The sequence below is a fragment of the Myiozetetes cayanensis genome, unplaced genomic scaffold (assembly GCF_022539395.1).
Source record: "Myiozetetes cayanensis isolate MyiCay16 unplaced genomic scaffold, myiCay2020 scf4, whole genome shotgun sequence".
In the NCBI taxonomy this organism is placed as follows: Eukaryota; Metazoa; Chordata; class Aves; order Passeriformes; family Tyrannidae; genus Myiozetetes; species Myiozetetes cayanensis.
The window spans coordinates 6,973,166-6,999,793 of NW_026087631.1; the positions used below are offsets into that span (position 1 = coordinate 6,973,166).

The 26,628-nt window shown below is 42.8% G+C and overlaps 1 long non-coding RNA gene across 1 annotated transcript; it reads left to right on the top strand.

Annotated features, from left to right (window-relative positions):
* Window positions 1-23,891: 23,891 nt before the first annotated feature.
* LOC126647151 (uncharacterized) lies at window positions 23,892-26,131 on the top strand. Its single transcript, XR_007630514.1, has 3 exons — window positions 23,892-23,973; window positions 24,503-24,578; window positions 25,212-26,131. It is a non-coding gene; the product is annotated as an uncharacterized LOC126647151 (long non-coding RNA).
* Window positions 26,132-26,628: the final 497 nt, after the last annotated feature.

The following is a 26,628-nucleotide window of genomic DNA, read 5'->3' on the forward strand; positions in this document are numbered from 1 at the left end:
CTATAATGTGGTGGCAGCGCTCATCTCTGCAGGAAGAACAAATCTCCCTGGAAAGCCTCTATATGTGATCACCACAAGGCCTGGTAAGTGCTTTGCACATATTCCTCCCCTCATATGCTCAGCTTTGCTGGGGATGGAATATATTTCTCTAGGGCAAGAATAAAGGATTATGGCTGGCAAAGTAAGTACAAGCTGAGCTGCCCACAGGCTCTGAGTGCAGTAACAGCAGTGTGGCTCTACCTGATGGCTTTTCAAAGCAACAGGCTTTCTAGACAGACTGGAGGTGGGGTCACAGTCAGGGGTGGACTGTTTGTGTAGTGTGGCAGGAGGGAGGGTTGACATTTAATGAGCACTTAAACTAATGGCTGTTTTTGTGCTATGCCTCCTCCTGTTTTACATCCTGGGGCTGCTCATACTAATACTTTTAAATGCCAATTTTATTGAGCTAACTGTGGGTTCTGTGGAGCACATCCTAGTCCAGGGAGTGGAACAAAAGCAGAGCTTATTTTAATGCGATGTTTGATGTCTTCCCTTCAGCCTGGTCAGCCTTGCATTGCTTTTGCCGTTTTGTGAAACTTCCCTCATCCAGCTATGCTTTCTTTGTGCAGTCTGTGGGCATGAGGGTACTTCAGTGGGTTTGGCTCTCTGGTTCCAGTATTGGACAGAATGACTGGGGCTGGAGACAGAACAAGCAGAGTTCTCATGATCTGCTTGGCAGTAAGCGTGGAGGTGCTTGAATAAAGCTGATCTTTCCCAGCTTTGCAATAGAAACAAGATCTAATTTAGTTCAGTCCTGGAGGTCTGGATCAGTTTTGGGCTCCTCCCAGGCCTTCATGAGCTTTCTGGAACATAACCTAAAGCTCCTTTTTGCAGGACAATGTCTTTTAACTGGTTTGTGCCGGAGGAATGAGCAGCATATGCAGAATGTTACACGCTGACATAATGAAATATTTCAAGGGCACCTCAGATGGCTGGGCTGGTTATAAATAGCACTAGAAGAAGCTGCATGAGAGTCACACAAACCACTTCTAAAAATCTCTGCAGGGAAGTATTTTTAATACCCACCCACTGCAGTTTCATTAGCACCACCTGTCTGACATTTGGAGAAAGACACAGATGATGTTCTCCAAATATTTGTGGTACCCTAAGAAGCAATGCATGCAAGCAACTAAATATTCAGTGTCACTTTATATTTAAATATTTCTTTTTTAAGCCTGCAGGTGACCATTGCCTGCCTTAGAGAGACACTTGAGGACTGTAGGATTCTGCGAGCAAATTAACAAATTAACATCTGAAGCAAATTAACTGTTGGCTGGCCCTTGCAAACTTTCAGTTTAGGTGTCTGTGATAAACTCAGCTATGGGAAGCCAGCAGCAATTCCTGGGTATTTCATAGCTGTGAATTTTACTGAACTCTCTGAAGAACTATTTGAAGTGATGTGAAGATGGTAGAAAGATGTAAAATTGAGGAGGCTAATCCTGTAATACATTAGATTTGTAATGAGCAGAAAATCTCCCATCTGTCCCAGGGATCTAGCAGGGGACATTTGCAACAATTGCTTTATCTTGGTGGCTGTTCAGTGGATTTAGTTAGGAAGAGTAAATGGAGGATTTGGGACGGATTAGGCTGGTCCCAAAACAGTTACTGAAACTTTCTTCGGGGTATGAACAAACTTTGACAGGAGAATGTCAGACTTTCTGCTGTTTCAAGTACCCTCACCATCAGACCTAGGACTTCAGCCAGCTACAATAGTGCAAGCTGGGTTCCAAGAGTGGTTCCTGTCTAGGAAAACATGTCTAGTCCCCATCCCAGCTTTTCTTACAAGTGAAGAAGTGCAGTGGTTCAGTTAAACCGGGAAGTGGCACTGTTTGAAAGGAATGAGAATCAAGTCTGCCTGTGCAGCTCCCTGAAGGCAAATTCACAAACAGAAGGATGATCGGATGGGACAGTGGGATGGAGTGTATGACCTAATCACCAAGGTTGTGAGCTACCTCTCTGTGTCACTACATGAACTCTGAACCAGAATGCTCTGGGGATGACACCTCTCAGTTCAAGATTTAGCAAAAGACATGTGATGACAGAAGGAAAGAATCACTGGCTTCTTTACTTCTTGCCCTTCAGACCTTCTTCCAGAGCACAGATAATTCAGCAGGTTCCTTCCTGCAGTGCCTTTGAAAGGCTTTTACTGTTTCAGAAGGTACAACACAGGGAAGGTACACAAACAGCTCAGTTTTTTCTCTTAAGGCCTCAGATCTTCTGGAAACCCTTTTCTTCTTTGAAAAAAAAAATAAAAATTCAGAACTATCAGAAATGCTACTGAGAGATTGACATGTGCAAAATTAAAAAGATATGTCTCATGTTTTGCACAGTGACCTGGTGGTGCTGTCCAGTACTATTACATGAGAGTCATAAGACAGGACTTGAAAATTTTAAAGGCATCAGACACTGACTTCTCTCTGAGAAGTCATGATTCTCTCTGAGAGACAGAGGGAAGAGTCTGGTTCAGCCTCGGGGTGCATTTATTTTACAGCTTCTCCTTTTGTGGGCCACCTACATGAGCCTTAGCATTTCCCCAACTGATCAAACACCAAATACTCATGTCTATAGCTGACTCTGTCCACTGCCTGTTTGATCTCTTCCTGCAGCTTTATGGTAAAGGGCTGACACATGACTGCCAGAGGGAGGGCACCAGCAGATTGGCCATGGTGTAGCATTTGAACTGTGGAGTCCCCTGGGTTTTTTTTAGTGACTCTGAGACCACTTGCAGCAGCACTTTTTGAAAGTTATCAAAGTTTACTACATTGTGGAAGAAATTGTCCTTTTTCCTTTCCTCTCTTTGCCTTCTCATTTCGGCAACTATGCTCTAAGCAATGCCATGCTTTGATAAATTGACTGACTGACATGCAGCTCCTTTGGATTTTCAGAATAAAACAGTCCCTTGACTTGAGTGTCTGTGCAGTTGCCCAGCAGCCTGGTGCCATCAGCAGCCAGTGCCACCATGCAGAGCTCCAGGGTCTGGCCAGGGGGCAGGTGAAAAACTGAGTAAAACTTCTCTGTCATCACAGATCTGCACCCTCATTCCATGCAGGCTGTGTTTTTCAGACTGTGGCTGCAAAGAGGTAAAACAGTCCTAATTACTGAGGTGGTGCTGTCATGAGAATCTTTTCTGATCTTGGATTCTAGGTTATTTCATTCATTAAAATCTGTTGTAGTATTGTCATGGGTTGCTTTAACAGAAATTCATGTGTTAGATTTCTTTTAGAAAGGCAGCTGAAGCGGATAGCTCACCACCCAAACATTTTCGGTGTTAATATTTCTTCTGCATTCCCTGACCTGCCAGTATAAACTGCTACTGAGAACCTCTCAGCAGAGCTGTAGTAGTAAACATATACATCTTTTGGCAGTCTATAGCTGTTCTGTAAATCCAGGCAAAAAAAAATATATAAGCATTTCTGAGTAATATATGGAGGCTTCAAAAAATTATCCTTCCCTTTTTGGATAACTCTTTTTACTTAATCAAACATCGTTTGTTAAGGAAAAAGGTGATCCGTTTAGCTTTTGGTTATTAGCTTAGCTTGTAGTTGTGTAAAAATCTTCAGTGTTTCTTTCTGCACATCCATTCCTTACAGTTCTCATGAGAATAGTCATATCTCCTCTTGGGAGAATAGTGTATTTAATTAAATACACGTATAATTGTAGTGCAGTGACACACAACTTAACTTTTCTCTCCCATACAACCTCCTTTGGATGATGCATTTTCAGTGCAGAAGGCATTTCAGACTCCTGGTCCAGGAGTATTTTTACACAGGAGGCGTATTTTTGTACAGGAATTGCTGTATCCAGTTCTGGGGAAACCTGTAGTTTTGGACTTTCCCCTTGGTGCTGGAACAAGACGGCTTTCTCACGAGGCTCCTTCTTCCAGAGTGAATCCAGAGAAGGGCAACAAAGCTGGTGAAGGGTCTGGAGCGTAAGTCCAATGAGGAGCAGCTGAGGGAGCTGGGGTTGTTTGGCCTGGAGAAAAGGGGGCTCAGAGGTGACCTTGTTGGTCTCTACAACTCCCTGAAAGGAGGTTGTAGCCAGACAGGGGATGGGCTCTTCTCCGAGGCACATGCTGACAGGACAAGGGGACAAAGATGCATCGAGGGAGGTTTAGGTAGGACATTAGGAGGAATTTCTTCATGGAAAGGGTGATTTAGACACTAGAACGGACTGGCCGGGGAGGTGGTGGAGCCACCATCCCTGGAGGTGTTTAAGGAAAGGCTGGACGTGACACTTAGTGCTGTGGCCTCACTGACACAGGGGTGTTGGGCCAAAGGTTGTACTCGACGATCTCAGAGGACCCTTTCAATCTAATTGATTCTGAGGGTCTCCACCCGCATTGCAACCCCTGCCCCCAGAAATCTCGCTGAGTCACCGTACAACCCACCTGTGACAAAATCACCGTGATATCCTGGAGTTTTAAAACCCCAGACCAGCCCCTTCCCACCAGAGAGAGGGAGGCGAGGCCTGCTGAAGGGGCAGGTCAGAGGCTCCTGGTTCACCCCCCTCTCTCCCCACAGCGCATCTCTACCCGGAGCCAGCAGAGTCCCAGGGCAGTGTCCCCTGTCACCATCTGCCCGTGAGGGTGTCTGGCTGCTCCGGCTGCCGCCGGCTTGTGCGACGAGCCAGCCCAGCTGGCAGAGTTATCCGAGATAACGTCAGCGAAACTGCTGCGGCACCGATCGATGGCTTTGTCCGCCGCTCGAATTCCATTACCCAATTTTGCAGGCCACAGCCTGAGAGTCAAACAGCGGTAGTGTCGTTTGGGCGGATAATAAAAAAGGAAAAAGCAAAACCACCCTGACAAGTATAGTCGGGAAATGTCTATTCTGTGTGATGCTACAGGATATGTTAGAATATCTCTTAATTCAATGCAGAATAAAGTTCATTAATCTGTTTTATTAAAGTTTATTAATATTTTCCTGCAAACTTGTTGTGTATTTACGTTATTTGAGGGTGCAAACCATTGTGTCCTTGCTTTCTTAATGCAGAGAATGCCACTGCACCTTTCCCACCTGTCTTTTTTAGTCTAACTTCTTTATATCTTGGCTTTGCTTAGTCTGCTTCCAGACATCAGGTGAAAAAAGAGAATTACAGTTGCCCCAGGAGATACAGTTTCTATCTTAAATTTCATGCTAAAATGAGTTTTCTGCAAGTGGTCTGATAAGTGTGTTCTTTTTTAATTAAACGTTTCAGCCTATCAAGACCAAGGAAGTCATGTTGGTGATTTAGTACAGGGGAAAGTACCACTGCATAGTTTGATACTTGCTTTTCTTATGTCTCTATGATTTATTGCAGTTAGATGTCTTAGAAAAACTGAGTATCAGAATAATTTTTACTGTACTACCAAGCTGTAAGAAATCAATGAAAACATCTGTTTTCATTGAGGAAAAGTTACACTAGACTTTGAACTAAAGCATACTGCTCATGGACTTACAGATAAAATATTTTTCTCTGGTTAGGAGTAGTATTTGTCTTCTGTTCTATGTTCTTGTATGGAATTTACAGTAGGGTGGATGGGATCCTCACACTGTCTATGGAGCTTGTCTTCATTTCCACCTGAACAAGAGACAAATCATTTCAGTTTGTGACCATCACATCCCCCCACTGGTGCAGACACAACCACTAATTACCAAGTTTACAGTACTCAGTGAGTACTGGTGAGAAGTTTTGAGTGCTTGTGTTTAGAGCCCTGCTTTCTTACCAGAGAAATGAGTAAAAAAGTTGGTCACAGTGAGGACTAAATTGGAGACAAGTGTTTGAGTTGTTTACAGCTTTCTGTTGGGGGAAGACAAAAAGAGCATCATATTATGACAGACTAATTATGAAAGCTATGAGGAAGTGATGTCTCTGTCACACATCTGCATGCAAGTTCCCTTGAACAGCATGGGAATACAGACTAAGTCAAATCATGTAGGGTGGCTCTGAATGAAATACTCTACTTCACACTTCCTTGGTTATTGCTTGATGGGTCCTTGACTTGGAACATCTGAAATCTCAACACACCTTTTGACTAAGAGAGCAATTCAGTGATGTCTGATTTGGCTGAGCAGTGTGGACAAACCTGAAGCAATCTGCAGTGGAGCGTGACAGCACCCTCTTATTCCATCTCCAGAACGACAGCAAGGTTGTTTTCACACCACAGAGAAGCCTTGCTGCCCAAATGGCTGGACTTGTCAATAGCTCTGGCTGAGGGAATTGACCCCTGTGGGGATGTGAAAAACTTGTGGAGAGCTGGGGAGAAGCATCCTTCACAGAAGCTTTGTCACACCCAGTAAGCAAACTGTGTCCCTTTGGGCTGGTACAGAGTGAAATCCTTCCAGGGTCTGTAGGCTGGTGGACAAAGACTGGACACTAACCCTCCACTAAGCTCTGGCTGGCTTTAAATTTCACCTTCCTTTTGGCTCCCTTCTCCTCTGCCATGCTGCTGATGTTGTAAGGTATCAATTAACATCTTCTATAAAAGCAGCCCTTTCCACCTGATGGAAACACAGGTGGAGACACAGGAACAACTTCCAAGGCCCTGCCTGCTGACTTCTCTTCCTCCTGGGGTAACAGATTGAACACTGTTCAAAAGAAGAGTTCATAGCAATATAGCTTAAGAGTGTTGCTTGGTATGCAGCCACAAGCTGTATGATCCCTCTTGCAAACATTTTGCTTAGTAATCAGCAGCTCTGTTCTGCATGCGTAAGATTCCTGACACCAAGAAGTTGGAGAGGGCTGCCTGGGATGGCTCTCCTGCAACCGCACAAGAGCACGTGGACAGAAAGGTACTTGGAAATCCGGATAGCCATATCAACAGAGGAGAATTTTAATTAGCAAAACCAGGCAAACTTTTCCCCCTCTCTGATGAGGACCCTGATGCAGCAATCTGATCCTTCAGGATCCTTAAGATTCACTGCACAGTGTGTGTGTGCAGGGCACATTGTGGATGAGGGGAAATAAGTACACATTTCACTGATAACTCTGAAGGGAGCTTCAGAAGATTGGCCTGTTCAGATTTGTGATTCTTCTGTCTGATAAGTGAATTTCATTTGTCATCACAGTCATAAGATCTGCTTGAATGTGCTTTCCTCCCACATCTGGAAAGTAGATACTCTGAGAGGGAGAAAACAAAATTTTCCTGGTTCATCTAGAAGAAGTAAAGATTACAGCTTCCCTCATGGTATGATAACATAAGCTGTTGTTGGTCCATCACTTCTAAATCAAGATCAGCATAAGGTGCACCTGAAAATGGAAATAAAAAAGATGGGGAGACTGCTAAAGACCTCAGCTTCTCACAGTACCTACTTCTGTTTTAAGCCTGTCTCTGGTAAAACTAAAAAAAATCTAAGTGTAAAACTTTGAAGCTTCTAGTGAAAATGGGGTGCATGGGAGGAGAGAGTTTGATTTATGATCAGACTCACAGTACATGGAACCTGTGCCCCTTGAGGTTATATGGAAATGAGCACTTTTTTTCTTTAGGGGAAAGTGAATATTAGAGGAAAATAGCATTACTTAACTGGAGTAATTGCAAAACTTAGAAAATGGCCATAGCTTAGTCAGGATGTTGGAACAGCACTGTCCCGAGCTGTTCCCTACAGTGTGCCAGAGCCCATCCTTGGCGGGGTTACAACTTTACTGTTTTTAATTATGTCCACCTTTTGACATTATTGATCTTGGCAGGTGTTGCTATTCCATCACACTAGGCTTTGTAATTTTAATCTATAATTAGATAGATTTGCACCTTGCCTAGAAAATGTGCTGCAAAGAATGACAACAGTGTCACCAGGAGTTATTTTACCCCATAAACTCCTCCTTCCTCCAGCTATTGCGTCTGTTTCCTTCATGTTCTGTATAGCTGTGATATGCTGGTGCATAGGTAATAAATGCAATGACAACACTTAACAGATCAGGGAAGCAAGTGGTAGTCTATAGCTAGACTAGAGTTCTGTAGTTATTTACTTATCCAACTATAGATCTGTAACTGTAGTGAGTTATCACTGCCACAGGACAAAACAATTTCAGCTTCAGCCTGAGGTGTGACGTAAGAACAGAGAGGATAATTTGGAACTTGCTAACGGGCTCTGGCAGATTCAAAACCCCTATCCTGTTCCTAAGAATGGTAGTGCTTTAGTCCTCCTAGAAGCTTTTTTATCATCACAAGAGCCTAAGAAGGTAAATTCAACTGGCAGACCAAAGGTCTGGCTCTGGCTCGGTAACCCCACCAGCAGCTGATACCAAGAGACTTGTAAGAATGGGCCAAGCATGATTCTTTCTTAACACTCTCTCCCTGACTCTTGCAGATATCAGATCTGAGTTAGCTGCCCTGTACTGACTTTTACCAGCAGATTTCTCCAGGTGAACTTGCATAAACCTCAAGCGTCCTGTAGCAGGGAATCTAGAGATAATACACAGATATTATCTTACACAATAAATTATATCTTTTGTAAGTCATTTCCTTTCATTTGTTTTGAACTTATGACAGATAGGTTCACCTGATATGCCCAACTTTTTACCAGAGGAAATAGTTAAAATAGTGTTTCCTGGTCACTCTCTCTCTGAACCTCCTGTCAATTTATCTAGCTCCCCCTTTCTTGGTTCTGTATGAGAAGACCTAGCAGTCAATGTCATTAGCTCCTCCCTCTGTTCCAAATGTCTTTGGGGTGTATTTCTTAAGCAGAATCTGATCACCCCTCTTGTCATCTAAGTACCTTTTGTAAATCCATAATATTTTCTTGAGTGCCAGGAAAAATTTGCTCAGGTGGTTTTGGTGTATCATCAGCCAAGATACCATTCCTGAGTGGTTTTCATTAGCTAAGACACCATCATTTTGTACATTAAATTGATGGCATTTTTCCTGCCAATATGCATAATTTAATGCTTATCCACATAGAATTTAATCTGCTCTTTTATTGCCTAGTCACTCAATATTACCAGATCTTTATGCAAAGTCAGCTCTTGTCTGGATAACTGTGATTAGGCTAGTGAAGTCTCTGGCCACCCTGCTTCTCTCCTAACCTTTTACAAGCTTATTTGAGACTGTGTGGAAAAGCAAAGGTCAGTAATATGCACCTCTCTTGAGATTTTCCTCTGATGAAAAAAAACACACTGCTTTCTTCTACTCTTTTTCCTTTATCTTTTAACCATTTATTGTAGTCTCTGTGCGGGCTTTAGGCTGTAATCCCATGGTAGAGTCGTATCCCTTGAGGACTGCGCTGCAAGTCGTCAAAACTGTTTCAGGGTGGCATGTTTGCCAAGGCATCCCAAGAACAGCAATGCATTTGTAAAGCACAGATTTCCTTCACAAACATCACTATGACCTGTCCTCGTTGTCTGTGGTTTATCCATGTCCCTGCAATCTCTGTTGATTAGAAGACTTCTTGCTAATTTGCCAGTTTGGGCCAGCAGTGTGTCCAGATGGCCAAGAAGGCCAATGGCATCCTGGCCTGGATCAGGAAGAGTGTGGGTCCCTCAGTTCAGGAAGGACATTGAGGTGCTGGAGCAGGTCCAGAGAAGAGCAACCAGGCTGGTGAAGGGACTTGAGCACAAGTCCTGTGAGGAGAGGCTGAGGGAGCTGGGGTTGTTTAGTCTGGAGAAGAAGAGGCTCAGGGGTGACCTCATCACTCTCTACAACTCCCTGAGAGGAGGATGTAGCCACGTGGGGGTCAGTCTCTTCTCCCAGGCTGTAAGCAATAGGGCACAGTCTTAAGCTGTGCCAGGGGAGGTTTAGGTTGAATATTAGGAATAAACTTTTTATGGAGAGAGTAATCAGACATTGGAATGGGCTACCCAAGGATTCACCATCCCTGGAGGTCTTTCAGATGGGACTGGACGTGGCACTGAGTGCCACGGACTGGTAACCATGGCAGGGTTGGATCAAGGGTTGGACTTGATGATCCCAGAGGTCTTTTCCAACTTGATTGATTCTGTGATTCTATGAAATAGACAGAGCGTGCTTGCAGGTCCATGACTGCCCAGATCTCATGGCTCTGGCTCTTGGTTACCTGGTTGTCTCTAGGGAGGTTCCCAGTCAGCAGCAGTCTGGATATATTAACCAGGCCATAACAATAGATGATTTACCTGAAAACGTGCAGGAAAGAAGAGCAGAGGAAGAAGCAGCCATGTAGGGTCTTCACTGTCCTTTGGAGCTTTGGGCGAAGGGGAAAAGAGGAAGTTTCAATTCTCTGCTATGAGCGGCAGAAGAGTAAAGACAGAAGTTACATGAAGAAACTTGGGTGACGAATGAAAAGGTGTTCAGGGACAATGGGAAAACCAGGGACAGAACGCTGCATTTTGGGAAGGGCATAAAGGTATCGATAGTCTGACTTTCATCTAAACTGATGTGTGAAAGTGAAAAAATGAGAAGAATTTCCTCTGCCTTGTTAACAATTTATAAATAAAGAAGCAGCAACATAGAAACAGTCAAGTCATGTTTATTAAGTTTCAGATCAAAGTCACTGGCTTCAGGAGAGGAGAGCTGATGATAGACTCACAGTGGTAAGGGTATTTATCCCTTGTCGTGGTGGCTTTTGATAGGCGGAGAATTGCTCTGGCAGATAGAAAAAAGGATCCATGGCAGTACAAGCTGCTGCCTGCATAGCTAATTCTTTGTCTGTGTAAAAGCAAACAAATGCTTAGCTGTTAATTGCAGAGGTGCATCAGGAGTAGTTGTCTAGAGTCACCTTTGGCCATCATGACTGCTTATCCCATCTGCCCTAAGAATGCCTCAGTTCTTGCCCTCCTGGCTGCTTCCAGCAGCTGCTGTTCCTGAAGAAGTACATCTTGTGAGAAACCTTCCTGTACGATTCTTGCCCCAAGAATAGGATGTTAAACCTCCCTCACAGTGCAGAGCATTGCAAAAAGCCTAGTGCAATCATCAGTAGTAATGGCAGAAAGGTATCATTTTAGGTGTGACTAATAGAGTGAAGAATAGACTGAAGGCTTCATTAGACTAAAGGCCTTACAGACAGAAAAAAAGTAATTACTGCCACCTTGAAAAGCTTATGGCCTAGGGGTGCATTTAGTGTTCAACACCTTGTGATCATTTCTGGGTTGATGTAATAGAAAAATTATAACCTTGTCTCCATAAGGGCTTCCAAAGTTTTAAAAAAATTAAAGCTGTGAATTCCCCCCTCTCCAAAGCTGTTATTACTGATTCCATAATTTCCTGCTCAGTTTTCAGCAACTTTGGTCTCACAGTAACAAAGGCATTTTCTTTTAGGCAATAGAAAAAGAGCTGTTATAGCTCTGTTATCTACAGATGTTTCCTCTGTCCTCTGTATATTCTTTAAATGACCAGTGTTCATGTACAGATGTATTAAGATCTCCACCCTTCCCCCAGAAGTCACAGGGCTCAGCATGTGTTTTTCTAGGTAATTTTTCAGCTACCAGATTGTTCTTTCTACTTAGAGCTGGCTTTCTCTAAAAATGTGGTCACAGCACCAAACCTTCCGGAGTTCAAGAGGCACTTGGGCAATGCTCTCAAGCCCATGGTGTGTGACTCTTGGTGATGGTCCTGTGCAGTCACAGCACTTTCATGACAACATCTGCTCTTTTGCAGTTCCCAGCCTGTGAGAATTAATAAGCTGGCACCTCCATTATGCTGGTCATACTCACAGTTACTCTGCCCATGGAAAGGCCCTATGACACCCTGGAAACAGAGGTAGAGTTGCACTTGATTGGGCACACCTCTTCATCTCCCTTGTGCTCAGTGTTGTGCTGTGCTCTAGCGTTGGTTTGAATCGTCAGGCATGTGATTCAGAATGACCTGCTTGCTCTTCTTCTTACAGTGCTCACATGAGCAGTATGGAGATGTCTCTGTGCATTGCTGTGACACAAAGAAAAGGGCAAATGCTGCAGAGGTGAAACAATGCTGTAAAGGAAGACTGCTGTGGTGCACTTGCACCAGCACCTGGAATCTGTGAACTGGGAGAAGAGGATTATGCAATCCTTTCAAAGATGTACCATCTAATACTGGGAGGGAGGGGAGGGAAGAAAAAAAAAGATTGAAAAATTTCTATCCTCTTCCATGATTTAATAAAATGGAAACTGGAAACTTTGAAACCATAGGAGGAAAGCCAACCAAAGTGCAAAACCCGTGCGTGCACGAGAGAGTTACAAGAGTAGGAGTTCACCAGTGGAGAAAGGTTCTTCTCTTTTGGGTTATCCCAGCACTTATCTCACTTGGAAAACAAACAAACAAAAATGATTGGAAAGTTGTTTTGGAAAAAAAAAAAAGATCTTTTCAGCCATTCGGTAACAATGCTAAAAATTTATGTACTTCCCAATGGTTTCTGAAATGCACATAAACCATCTGAAAGAACTGAGAAGAGAGTCTATGACCCTACTTCTGTTGTTGATAAAAAAAAAAGGTGCTGATGGATGATGTGCAGTAAGATTCTGCAAAGCTCTGGGAAGTCCTTCTTCAGAAGCTTTGTTGTGTGTAGATGCCAGGAGCTGGAGTCCCTCCTGTCTAAAAACTGTGAACAGGGAGTTTTCAGGTCGTGCCATGGGAGAAACAACTCACAAGCTTGAAGCTTTCTAGTAATAAAATCTTTTGGCTCTCAGTTGACAGAACTTTGCGCAGAACAGAAACAAATGCCATCTCCTGGCCCTGACTGTAATACCCTTGAAGTACCTTGCCCATATGCTCAGTTTACTGGATTATATAAGAGGAAAAAGAAAAAAAGTATTTGCAAATTTCAGTTTTTATTGCCTTAAAGCAAAGCATTTCCAGCAGATGGGCAGTAATGGCTGTGCCGGGAGTTTCAGGATGCAGATTATAAAAAAAATTGGATAAACCTAGGAGGGCCAGGGAGAAAGACACAGACATTTCTGAGGACCTTGTGGGACACTTTTATTCCAGGAAGCAGCTGAAAGTGGTTGGGAACATGGATGGAGAAATGGATGCTTCTGTGCCAGAAGAACTGTGTTTGCAATGCTTTACTTCAGTCTGTTTCCTTTGGCAGAACTTTCCCCTGCTAGAAAATTACTTAGTTTGTTTTTTTTTTTTTTTTTTTTTCTTTTCTGGTACCATAGCAGAGGAAGTTGGCACCTGAAGGTACTCACTAGCAATAAAAGGGTGCTATTTCTCCTCAGGTTTTCGCTCTTTAGGGATTGCGTTACGGCCTGCAGCACTGTGTTCCCTGGGAAGTGCCCTTGAGCAGGCAGCTTCCCACTTCGGTTGCCTGTGAGAACTTTAGGGGATCTTTTGCAGAGGAGGGAGGGCAGTGGGTCTGCCTGCTCCACTCAGGCAGCTGTTTCGCAGTTGGTGTGTTGGAGGAAGCAGGTGCAGCTTAGCAACCAGCACGAGAGACACGGCCAGACCCCTGCACTTGTAAAGGCTTTGAGTCAGCAAGTGCAAAAGCAGCAAAAGAGCTGACTGAGCTTGTCATCTGGGCAGTACCTTTGTGGAGGAACTGAGGCTGTGAGAGGTGCTGTTCTCCCAAGTGAAAGGACTTGAATAATCACAGTCCACGTGCAGTGTGCGCTTCTGTCCATCCCTAGCCAATGCTGCGTCTTTGAAATCATTCTGGGTTAGCGCTTCAGAGCCAGTGCAGTCTCTTAACCATGTGGCAGTAAGTAAGTGGCTCTTGATGCCGTTTCTGAGTATGAAGAGGACTTGGAAGGCCAAAGCAAATTGAGATTTGGAACAGTGATGATTATTCAAATCTCGATACAATCCGTAGTTTAGCTTTCTAAAGCCAGCATCCATTGTCCTGCAAAATTTATAAGTGCCTATTATACTGCGAAGTGAGAGATTAGTCTCCTCGTGAAAAATGTGTTTTGAAATGAGAAACTAAGGAAGCAAAAATGAGAGCCTTATTGTTTCTGTGCTGTTACCCTGGAATGAAGCTAAATTCCACTAATATAAACAGCTTAACTTGTCAGCAGTGACGTCAGTTGCACACAGAACTGCTTGAGTGGGTTTTGTGTAAGGCAGATACCTTTATTTGGTGTTATTTCTGCAAAATATTTTCCCCTTTCCCTATGTCAGTAAGTGATGTTTCAAGATTGCAGTGTTTTCCAAACAATTAGATCTTCTAACCTTTTGTTCTGGTCTTCGCTGATCCGTGCAATGGTGGTGATTTTAGACGGGGAAGTTTGAGCTGGCCTGGCTGCTATTTGGCTTTTGCACGTTGCAACAACAGATAGAAACACTGTAATGTGGTCAGGGAGAAAGGTTTCTGAAGGTCAGGGCTTTAGCAGTCTGTGGGAAGGGAGGGCAAGCTAAAACACTGCCACAGGAAAAGTTAGAAGGATCACCTCATAGGGGCCTGGGGAAGGGCTGAGGTCACTCTGTGTCTTCCCCAAGAGCTCTTGTTCTGTAACACCTTTTTATATATATATATATATTATATTTTTCTGCCTTGTGGGAATTTTCACTGCTTTATTTTATTCTCTCCCAATTCAGAACAAAAGGTTAGGTCTAAAAATAAACTGTGCACTGGAAACAGAATAAAAAAAAAAATCATCAGCCTACGCACAAACACGCACATTTCAAAAGAAGAAGTGAGTTTGTTACCAAAATCAAGTTATAAATATTCTTAGAACAAAGAAAACTATAAATCTCCCATTTTCTTGAAAAGTCCTTATGGGGCTTATTGGCAGAAATGGAGATTTTATGAAAGGCTGCAGGCTGATGACTTTTTTTGGGTTGTATTTTCCTTCTCCAGGATCCACTGTTCATTTCAGCCCTTGTGTTTGGCTGACTGGTCCAAGGGGACTAGTTCTTTAGTACTTAACCTTTGGCTAATTGATGCAATTGTCCATTAATCTGCCATTGGTCTTTCTTGAGACTTGCAACAATTCCCTCATCAGGATCTGAAGAGACTACCCCCCTCCCTCATCACTGGCTATGATTTGATTTTTAATATTTCCCTGACTTTTATATTTTGGATGAGTCTGCCTTGTGCCATGTGTGTGTACAGGTGGGGGAGGGTAATACCTCCTTTCTACCAGCCACCTCTTCCATGCTGTCTTCCTGGGGACACAAAACCTTGTTTATTTTCGTTCATTTGCTTTTCTTATCCAGGTTTGTTTTGCTAGAGAGCTTCCAGCCTCAGCAGGACTCTCCTCATTTCTCAGCACACTGGCCCAGTGGTGATTCCCAAAGGAGGATTTCAAAGGTGTTGAGATTACCATGGGAGAGCCAGAGTAAGTTGCACGGGTGAGGTTCGTGCCTCAAACCACCACATCCAGTGCTCAGACAACAGCGAGTCATTGTCTTTAGGAAGCTCACTGAAAGCTTTTCTCTACCATGGCAGAGGGTAGGGATGGTTTTCTCTGCAGTGCCCATTCAGTAGAGTAGATGGCTCTGAGGTACAAAGCTCCGAGAGAGGCATTACATTCATCTGTGTTGTCCCTGTTTCCACATCTGGACTGTTGAGACAGCTTACACTGCTGTAGCAATTCCTGCCTTTGCCAGTAAATTCTCTCTCTCCCCTGGTTTAGCCCTCTTACCACAAAGAAAAAAGATCACTGCTAGCAGGTGGTTCTCCCTAACCCCAAAGTGTGCACTCATCCCTCAGCATTTTTAAAAAACATTTTGTCTGTTTGACAAAATGAAAGGGTTGTACCAGGAATTTTAAGGGGTAGTACAGAGTTTTTCCATAGGGAATTTGTGTATCCTTCTGGTAATGTTTTCTTTAGAGCTCCCAGGATTTTAGGGCTTAGAGGAAGGTTAGAACATGTGCAAAGCTGTCCCATTCTCATTCAGTTGAATTTCTGGAGTTTGCTATTTGTCAGAGAACATATGTAGACATATACTTATGACGGAGAACTTTTCTGGCACCCCAGCAGGTACAATTTTATGAGAAGAAGGGTCAGCAACATCTGATTTTCTAAATTCATTTTTCTATATTCTCGGTAAGGAATGTTTCTTCTGTCTTACAATATGTCTGTTAAGGACCATTTGGAAAAAAAGCTTTAACACACCAAATAGTCAACTTTGGTTCCCATAAACAGGGGAATGAAAGAATGGTGTTTTGTCTGCTTTCCCACAGGTAGTTTATGAAAATCAATAGTCTCAGTCGGCTCCTTCTAGATGAGATTGGCTATAACCTAAGGGCTACAATATTTTATGGACAGTCAGGGAAGATTTGAGCAATTTAGAGTACATCAGTAAACATAATTATGCTGTCTATTGCTTATTGCAGTGCTTATCAGTGCAGCCAGTGTGCTTTAATGGTGATTTGTGTCTCTTGTATGATATTTAAACTTTGTTTACCTCTTATGCAATATGAATTATGTTGCAGCAAAACTTCTGTAAGTGCCTGTGCTTGTAACTTTACAGTCTGAGAGATTTAGCTCATAAATTTCCAAATGAAATGTAACGAATCCTGTCAGAATCCATGCTGTCATCAAAGCTAAAGGGGTCATGAAGAGAGCATCTTCAGGATGTGCACCAGGTGTTCAGGGAGAGAACTCTCCAAACTGAAGGAAGACAAAAATTAATAGATGTTAATTGATCTGTGAACTCTGTTCAGGTGTTTCATGCTCTGTCATGAGTGATTCTGTTGTAAAGAGGAAAATACTTCCTTTTCCAAAATAAAATTCTGGCAGTCTGAAAGATGAGAAGATCAGTCTTCCTCCAGTTCGGTCTCCTGGTTTTGTGTGCCAAGTATCTTAGACAGCATTTGATATGTGTGGATCAGAGATGGAGCTCAGCTTGGATGCATAGTAAGTTTGAATCTGAAAATAAAGTTTTGAAGTGAATTGAAATTTTTTTAATCCAAAAATATGACAAGGAATTGCTGCTGGCAAGTGTCAGTGTTCGCAGCAATAAAATGAATGAAGATGAAGTCTAACTTTATAGTGTAAAATATTCTTCTAAGCAGTAGAATCTTTGAGAAAGGACGGTTCTAGTGGGGTGCTCACTACATGACCAGTATTTGTGCCTCTGTCTCTCATGCCCAGTTGAGCAAGGTGTGTCTCAGTTCCTTACCTCTACACTTTAGTGCAGTCTTGTGAAGAACAGGGTATCTTCTCAAAGTATGATAAACAGTCTCCCGATTCCCAGGCTCAGCTTGCTGTTGAGTTTCTCCACAGCTTTGTCCATGGAGAAACTCCATGGGTGAGATCCACACGTCAACAGGGGCTAAAGCTGCTGGTGTCTGCTGCAAGGGCCTGGTCTCTGCTTTGGGACTTCGGCATAGGACAGAAGTAAAAATATTTGTCAGTCAGCAATTTAGAGTACCTTGGTAAAGAGAATCATACTGTCTACTGCTTGCTGTATATATACACACGTTTTGACATATCTCCTAAGGAAGATAACCCCATTCCACCGTGAGGAGCAAAACTTCTCTAAGCAGAAAAATGCGTTTTACAGAATAAAGAAAGCTAGGGAGGAAAAAAAAAAAAAAAAAAAAAAGGAATCTTCTCTGAGTTTTGCTGCACAGAGAGGAAATTAAAAATAGGTTCCAAAAGCATAGCAAATAACAAAACATTTCCCTGCTGAACTAAAGGCTCATGTCACTGCTGAGTACTTTGTCATTGGCTTTTCTTGCCCTCTGGCCAGGCTGACCTCCTCCTAGGAACAGCACAAACATCCTCAGGGGGTCGGGGAGCTGTGCTCATACAGAAATAAGTTGATCTTTCTGATGTGAATCTCACAGCTACTATTGATTTCCTTTTATCTGAAAGTACACTGGAGTGGAAAAACAAAAACTTTGCCTTGTGGCTTTGTTCTTCATTGGTCTTTTATTATGTGTGAAGGCACAGATTCTATTTCAAAGACATTTGAAGAGAATTTTTTGTTAAACCCAGCAGCCTCAGGACTGTGAAACCTTCTCTTTATCTTCTTTCTGAAGATTCTTGCCAAATCTTGAGGCAGTTAATAATGTTGTAGGTGTGTTGATTTAATCAAAATCTTTCTCATCTAATGATGCATATCCTGATTTTTTGGACTCTGGATTTAATAAAGTAATTCAGAGAAGTGTTTTGGATAAAAATGTCCTGAAAGTAATAGAAATAGGAGTCTGTAAAATCTTTCCTTCCTTAGTTGGCAAAGCATAATCATTCGCACCTGAGGACTCTCATACCCATGGAGCCCCAAGCCCCCAGCTGAGCTGTCACAGACTTTCCAGTGTATCCTAAGGACCACCGAATCCACATTTAGAGAGACATGGAGGTGAAAGAGCAACTAAGACCTCTATGTTTTCATAAGGTAGATTGTTATTGGAGCCAGACAGGGTATGAATAGATACAGTTTAGCAAACCTTCTGTTCAGCCAGTCTCAAATAGTGAAAAGCACATTAATTATGTGAATTCCCTTTATATAACCCCCAGTATTTAGTGGAGTGGTTTCAGCTTTGTCCACAAGATATAAGAGGACTAAAAAGTAAATATTTTAGCTATTAAGTTACCAGTTTGCAGTTGAAACATGTTAAGAAATGCTATGGCCCATATGGAAGCAGAATTCAGAAACAACTATGAGCAGATTTCTTTTGTCAGACCACCTTGGGAATGAAATGAGTCACAGAAAAATTCAACCCAAATAAATTGAAGACTTTTAAAAATTCCAGTCAAACCCGCGTGTGGTCTAGTAATTGAAATTCAACGTTGCCCAATCCCAAATCCTGGGATTAAATGCAAAACAAAATTCTCATATAACTCAAATTAACCAGTACAGCAGGAGGGCTATACCGTATGAACTCCTGCTTTCATCTGTAACAGTGTTTTTAAAGACTGTGAAAGTTTTAGTAGCCTCTTGTGTGATTTGTGCCAAAGAAAAGTTTCCATAAATAGGAAGGTTGCTAACAAGAAGGTAACAACCTGAAAGTAGTGCAGTGCCAAGGTCAGATTTGAAGTTGTTGTTACTCAGTCCTTTGAGGGCTATGAATCTTCACAAGCCTAGCATGTCTAGGTTAAAAACCTTATAATCCAAGATGAGGAACAAAGTCCATAGGCATCAAGTGTCAACACAGATGATTTGTTTGTAGAAGGTGCTGCAGAGTCTCTTTTGAGCTGCCACGCCCAGCAAATGTGTGAAATCTTGCAAGAGGCTCAGATACCCCTATCTCAGCAGAACTGATTAAACATTGTAGTGGATATAATTGTTCAATCCATACCATTCTCAAATAAAACCCTACAGCAGTGTCCATCCACTGCTTAAGCTGGCAGTTCTGTCTCTCATGAGGAATCAAACTGCTACCAGGGAGGAGGTCAGTTTTCTTTTCTCACGATATTTTCACTGACTACGCAGTAAAAAGACACAGGCCCGCCCAGCAGATTTGCTTTTCTGACTGTTTTAACACTTGTGAAGTGTTTTAAAGTTAAAAGTCCCAAATAGTTGTTTCAGTCTCCACTTGTTGCCATGGCCAGCACAACTGTTATTCCATAGCTGTGCTTTCTGCCAGATATGTCAGACCATGAGCAGAGAGTTTGTAGTCTGCTTCAAGTTTTTAATTACGTCTACATGATTTTGACGTTTTCTAGCATTTCAGAGCACTAAATTTTTGAAAAAGCTTCCATCCAGTGTACAGGGGGAAGAGAAGAAGAGTTTATAATATCTGTATTGGCACTTTGGTTTTGGTTGGGGCTCAGGTGGGTTGGCATGTGCTGGCATGGGACTTCTACTCAGCAGGTGGCAGTGCCGGAGACAGGATGGAAATTTGTCCTTCCCAGTGTCAGCCATGACCCAATTCTCTCTCTGAGAGGTTGTATGCAGGTGTTGATAGCTCAAGAGCTGCGAGGGAGCCACCTATAGCCAGATCCCCAATGACTTCTAACGTTCCCGTTGCTGGCTGCCTTCCAGAGAAGTGAGTCACCAGGCAAACTCCCCTTTGGGATCAGCTCTTGGGTGCTCCCAGAGGGATTTGGCAGTAGGATCCCATATTGCTCCTCAGACTTGAGGGTGCAGCAGATGGCTGAGGTGAATCCCAGGCAGTCAGGATGGTGGTGGCTGGATATGCCCTCGAGGACAGGCACCACTCGTGTCCTTGGCCTGATGACTCAACACAGGGGCAACGCCTACACACTGACTGTGGCTAACAAACACAGAACAGCTGGAAACATGTTGAACATGCTGTGGGGGGTCCCAGGTAGGGCGAGTTTTGTTGGTGCAGAGATTGACTGGCCAATGGCTCCTTGGATAGTCACCTGGTGTGTGACAGGAAGAGATCTGCACAGCTGTCTATTACCTGAGGCTGGGGAAAGATACATGGTTGGTTTGTGTCTGGTTTGGTTGAGAAGGAGATCATGGCTCTGTAAAGGTGAGTTTGTCCTGACCCACGGCAGGTTAGCAACTGCACCAGCAAGGCAGGGAGGGAGGAACTTGATTTTTGCTGGCTTTTACAATGTAGTGCATCAGATGTACCTGTCACAAATGCTGAGGCAAGGGAATTAGATAAAGAGTTCTAATGATCTGACAGACTCAGACTCAGCAAAGCAGGTTTTTGTATTCACTACTCTTATTCTCCTCCAGAAGAAGCTGTGAGTGACACACATAGGGGATTCCCACCATTCCCTTCTAACAGACTGAACAAGTGTGTATGTGTGCATTTGGGGTTTTTTAGACATGCTGTCACAAGTGTTTCCTATGGTTCAGTCATCTCCAATCATACTGTGGGTTCAGTGTTCAGCCCCTGGCCAAACTCTCCCTGTGGGACCAGCACTGCAGTCAGTGATGCTGGGAAGCCTAAAGCAATGGCCTTCCAGTTACAGAACCTGTGGAAGTATGAAGAAAGTTTTCATTTCTCTTGCAAACCTGGGGGGACTGAACAGGGCACCCACATTTCTGTGCATCCATGAAAGCTGGAAAGGAACCTTTTTCACAGCTGAAAGGTTTTGTGGTAGAATTTAATGATCACAGGAGGTGGGTATTTGCATGCATGTGTCATAGATATTTCTGGCTCTGGATGCAAGCACAAATACTATACTCTTGTATACATCCAATCTCCCTGCACAGCACAGCAGCAAAATTAAGCACAGAGAAGACAATGAACTTCAAAAAATTACTTATATTTTCTTTATATTACCTTAAAGATTATCTGTAATTTACAGTAGAGCCCTCTTTTTTATTCTAGACTGAAGCAGCAGGACTGATTTGTGGGTGTGAAAAGTGACAGTTTTCCTCAGTATCGCCATTGCAGAATGTGGAATATGTCAAAATTATCTTAGGTTGGGGTGTTCTTTATATACTTCAAGTTGGCTAATTAAGACTTTCCTGATCTGCAAGAAAGTGGAACAAACACTTAATTAGTGGAACAAGCAGTTAGCATTCCTTAGTCAAGGACATCCTGGAACTAATAAGCTACAAGAATGTAGTAAATCAAGATGTTGTATATCTAAGAATACATTGCCAACTTGTCAAAAGGCTCAAGGTCCACGTATCTCTTAGGGAAACCATCGTTATTATTTTACTGAAAATCATACCTATGAGGAAAAAGACCCTTGTCCAGATGAAGACCTCTCCTTTGGGCATGCATAGAAGTTAGATGGGATTACCTGACTTGTATGGAGACTACTAACCAATTGTAATAGAAGTGCTGCACTTGGGAAGTTGCTAACTCTGAACGTCTGAGCATGGATAAGGGTGCAGAAGGTCCTACTAATGTGCTTCACTTGTGGAAAACCTCCGTGCACACAGGCTGGCACAAATGTGGAAGAAAAACTCAATGTCTCTCTTGAATGTGTAATTATTGGCTTGTAGCACAGCAGGTAACAAACATGATTTTCTGGGCAACACTACCGTGCTTTGTGCTCCTCACAGAAGGGCTCATGCAGTGGTGGAGGACTCTGGCGTGAAAAGTGTGACACCAAAAAAATGGGGAAGCAGTTCAGGCACGTTTTTTGTCATTTATCTTTCAACAATTCATGTTTTTGAAAACTACTGAGGCATTATACAGCACTTAGAAATAACAAGACCATTTTACTGGAATATTTTGTCCCTTTTAGGGGAGCATGACATCTGCAAGTGCTTCAGGCCTTTGACTGCATAGTGTTACTTAAAATATAGGCTGTTTACAGTTCTGTGAGGAAAACAGCTGGAAAACATTTTCTTAAATTGCTGATGTGACATTTACAGAACTTTAGCAGAACTGATTCTGTTACAATTTTTAAGCTGTGAAATTGTTGGGGAATTTATTGCTTCCAAGAGCCATTTGCTATTCTTGAACACCATTATTTACGCTTTTTCACCAGTGAAAGCCTTCCTTGTAGCTGATGATATTGTACTCTCCCTGCTCATCTTTAATGAGGGAAGGGTGAAGGGACAGGATTTTAGGCACTAGATAATTCCTCTCTGCAGCCTTGGCTATCGTAGCTTGTGTGCACAGATGGAAAAGATGAGCTATGCTTGTTTTGTCTGGTGTGGCAGCAACTGTACCAGAATGCTGACGAATTTCGGAGGTGAGCTGGTTAAAATTCAGATTTCTCTCCCGTGGGGATTTTGTGACATTTTTACATAATTTTCACACTTCTGCAGAGGGGAAATGACGCATTTCTCTTGCAGCTTATGAATACAGTTTTGAGTCAAGTTTCTCCTAGTTTTCAGCAGCCTGCTTGAAGTAAGCTGGGAGACCCAGAGCCCTTACCTGGCAGGCACTTAGCTGAGGGACAGGCTCTTATGGAGCCCAGATACTTCTTACCATGACAGCAAGGAGGGCAGAAGGCTGGCATTTATAGGTATCCTGCAGGAACCCTTTCCCACTGGAAATTGTAATGATTTTCTATCCAGTAAAGTGTGAAAATGCTGAGATTTTAAACATTCCTGTTGACGTTTCAGAGCACTCATGTGGATCTTGGCAAATTTTAGCTGTTGTCTCTGGCATGGGAACCTCTGATAGAAACAGTCCATCCTTTTTCAGCCTCTCTGGCCCATCTGGAGGGAACCTCAATCTCTGCAGGCAGCAGCCAGAATCACTAAGCAATATTATCCCTGCTGTTGCTTATTGTACAGTCTTGTATTAAAGCTGTTCGTGACATTTGTTTATGAAGCAAACATTCCTACGCCCACTCCTGTTTTTGTTTGATCATGTAAATTATGGTACTTTGCAACTTAATTGCTGTGGGCTTTATGAAACTGCATTAAGGACTTTGCTAATTGTGGCCCTGCTCCCTTACTTCTTCTGGATGGATTTTGAAATTCTGTAATTGGGTGTATTTATATTTTGTAACTTTATATAAAGAAATGGCGGATTAACAGGAAAGACACAGGAAAAATCTGGCTCTGCACCAATACAGAGCTGTTTCTAGCAAAAAGTTTTGTCTTCAGAAGTGTTCTGGCAGTTTGAGCTGTTTTTCAGAACAGTGAGCCTGAGGAATCCTTTGTGGATTGGGAGCTGATAATTGGAGAGAAGGGTTCTACAGAAACATCTGAGCTAACCCACTTTATGGACTGTGGGTAACCTACCCAACCTCCCTGGTTTGATGTCAGAACCACCTTTATGGTGGGCCAGGGAAAGTTGCTTTGCCATGACATGCAGGAATTTGTGGGAAATAGTCAATGATGGGGGCCATTTGGACACATTAGCATTCGTATGGTAGGTCTGGCCCACTGCAGGACGACATCCTAGGGTATTGCTCTTATGGGGAGCAGAAAGCTGAATCCTTAGTTAGGAAACGCGGTCTCGGAAGAATTATGCCTGTGCATTGTCTTGGAATGGAGCACATCCACCAGTCATTATTTTCTACCTCTCTTAATGAGTCCAGATACTCATCTAAAGAAGCTCAGAAAATTACTTGAAGGCAGTCTTTCCACAGCTGGTTGGCCAAAGCTGAGGGCTGTGGATGGGACATTTGTATCTGCGTTACCCTATCAGCTTGCTTCGCCTGTTCTGTCACTGGCTCTACACAACTGTGAAAACTCTAACTTATGCAGCAATTCAGTGAATCAATTCTGCCTCTTCCTGATTTTCTATGCAGGATCCAGCCTTTCATGGTATAATTAAAACCACGAAGATGAAGAGCAGCAAGCAGGCCCGACAATTTGCAGAACATTCTTTTTATCTGGTAAAATGTATTTGTTGTTTTTAAACCCCGTTTCACAGTTTATCTAATTTATTTCTATTTTATCTACTTCACTGTGGAAATTAAATGCTGTGTTTTATTTGCTTGGCCAGGTTTTAGGAGTGGCAGTGGTGGGTGGGAGTGCGGGAGAGGAGCTACAGGGGTGGCTTCTGTGCGAAGCTTCCAGAAGCTTCCTCAGTGTCCAACAGAGTCAATGCCAGCCGGCTCGAGGACAGGCCCACTGGCCAAATCTGAGCCAAATAGAGAATAGCAGTAATGCCTCCCTGGTAACGTATTTAAGCAGGAAAAAAAGTTACTGCAAAGAAGCAATTGCAGCCAAGGAAGGCAGGAGTGAGAACATGAGAGAGGAACGACTATGCAGACACCAAGGCCAGTGCAGAAGGAGTGGGAGGAGGTGCTTCAGGTGCCAGAGTTGAAGCTGGAGGTTTTCTGGGAATATTAGGACAGGCCTCTGGCAATGTATTCAGGGCCTGTTGTGCATCCAACCTCATTCCTCTCTCCTGTGTTCCAGAAAAGCAGCGAACTGACACTCTGAGCAAGCACTGATTGGAGATAGCTCATAAGAATGGATGCAGTGAAGGTTTCAGGTGCGCCTCAGTTAAATCAGCCTGCTGTACCTGCCTGCCTGCTCCAGCTCAATGGCTCTGCAGATGCAGTGGTTTTTAGTTTGTTAGACCTGCTCTTCTGAAATGCTGTGCATGATTCCTCATTTTTCATTATACTTTTCATTTGCCTCCGGATAGTTTTGCAGTAAGACCTAAACAGTCATTCTAGATCTATCAAGATTATAATGATCCCATTGTTCTCATCAGTTTCAGACTGGGCATTATGTCTCCCTTGATCACTGTGGTCTCATTGCAGTTACTGCACGGGAAGTTTTCTTCTTGTGCAGTTCCTGACTTCTGCAATTGTTTGTAGCTGGGGCAATGCCACTGGCAGAGCTGTGAGGAACAAATTGGGCTGGAAAGGGGAAACTAGACCTCTACAGTGACCATCTTTATTTTTGCATGACAATCAAGTGTTAATACAGTTGTACACATACTCTCTCAGGTTAATACAATAAATAGTTTTATATTCGTGAAATCAACAGCAAATTCCAAGAACAAGTGGTATGTAAGTCTCTCTGGAAAAGCTGCACGTTTGCAAAGAGGAAGAAAGTAAGTATGTGACTTTTCTTTACCACCTGGTTGAATGACATATCCAAATCATCTTGTCATTAGCAGGGGCTGTCTGATTTCTTGAACTGTCGATCCGAAGACCTGAGGAGAAGCAGTATATAAATAAAACAGTGGGAAAATTCACCAGAAAATAAGACTGGACCTTAAATCTCTCGGCTTAAATCCAATTAATTGGTTGGATTTGAAGGAATTTGCATATGTATCTGTTGTTGACATAGAGATTTGATCCAAAAGTACTGTATGACCTGTGGAAACCTCTGCACCAAATGACAGATCTACAGCTGCAGCTCCTGGTTATAGCTATTTTGCATTCCGAGCCTGGAACTTGTTCTCAGGTAATGTGTTATTCTTGTCATTTCACCAGTTCTGTGAATTTGTATTGCATCAGTTAGGAAACCTGGAAAGTTATACAATATAATCAAGCACTAAAATGTAACACTTGAGTGATAATTTTAATATGAGGAACCCACTCTAATTTCTGATAGCTTTATTTGATTTGAATTCCTTTGAATAATAAAGAGATGAAACACAGGTCTCTGGGCTAGCTTTTTGATTTGAGAAGCCAGTGTGAGAAATGGCAGTGCTTATTTAATTCTCCCAATAATTTATTTTCAAATACTTTTAAATAGTTTTTTGTGTATCATAGTGAAAGATTGGAAGATTCTCTGTTTTACTCACTGAGACAGATTCTTAGTAAGACAAATCATGGTTTTCAGTGGAAAAACATCCAGAGACCTTGAAATTTCACTAATATACTGCAAAAAAATTTAAAATAACCAGTGACTTTATGTCCTTTGCCATTATCACTTTGAACTATTCACTACCATAAAGTGCTTGTTCTGCTTATTCTTGTGCCAAAGCTCACATATAGGGGATGACTTGTCCTTATCCTCATTAGCTTCTCTCTCTAGAGTTTGGAGGTGCCAACAGCTATTTTTGAACAGAAGTCAGTAAGACTGCTAGTGAAGGAAGGAAGGAAGGTGTGTCTGTTTCTGTCTTTGGTCCTTTTTATTTTAATTATTTTCTCCATTTTTCTTCCTCCTTTTTTTTTTTCCCAAAAAGTTTGTCTAGGCTTTCATGTTTCTTCAACCTCTCTGCTTTGCCTGTGTCCTCATCATGCCTCTCATGCATGTGAGGAGCGTAGAGGGACTTTCTATTTCTGGTCTAGGTGCTGTCACTCTGCCTTCAGGGCACTCTCGGTGAAGGGATGACAGGGAGGACCACATTTTCAATAGCCCAAACTGGAACACATCATGGATGTAGCTTGCAGGTCATGGTGTGCCTGGAGGAGACCAGGGTTTGCCTGCAGTGGGCAAATGAATTCCAGTAAGAAACTACAACCAGTCTTCGGAGGGAGAAGGCATCATTAGTTTTAAAATATGATGCCCTGGGGGGTGATCATTCACGGTCTAGGCACGGTGATATGCTGTAAAATAATTTTTGTTCCCAAGATTTGCAA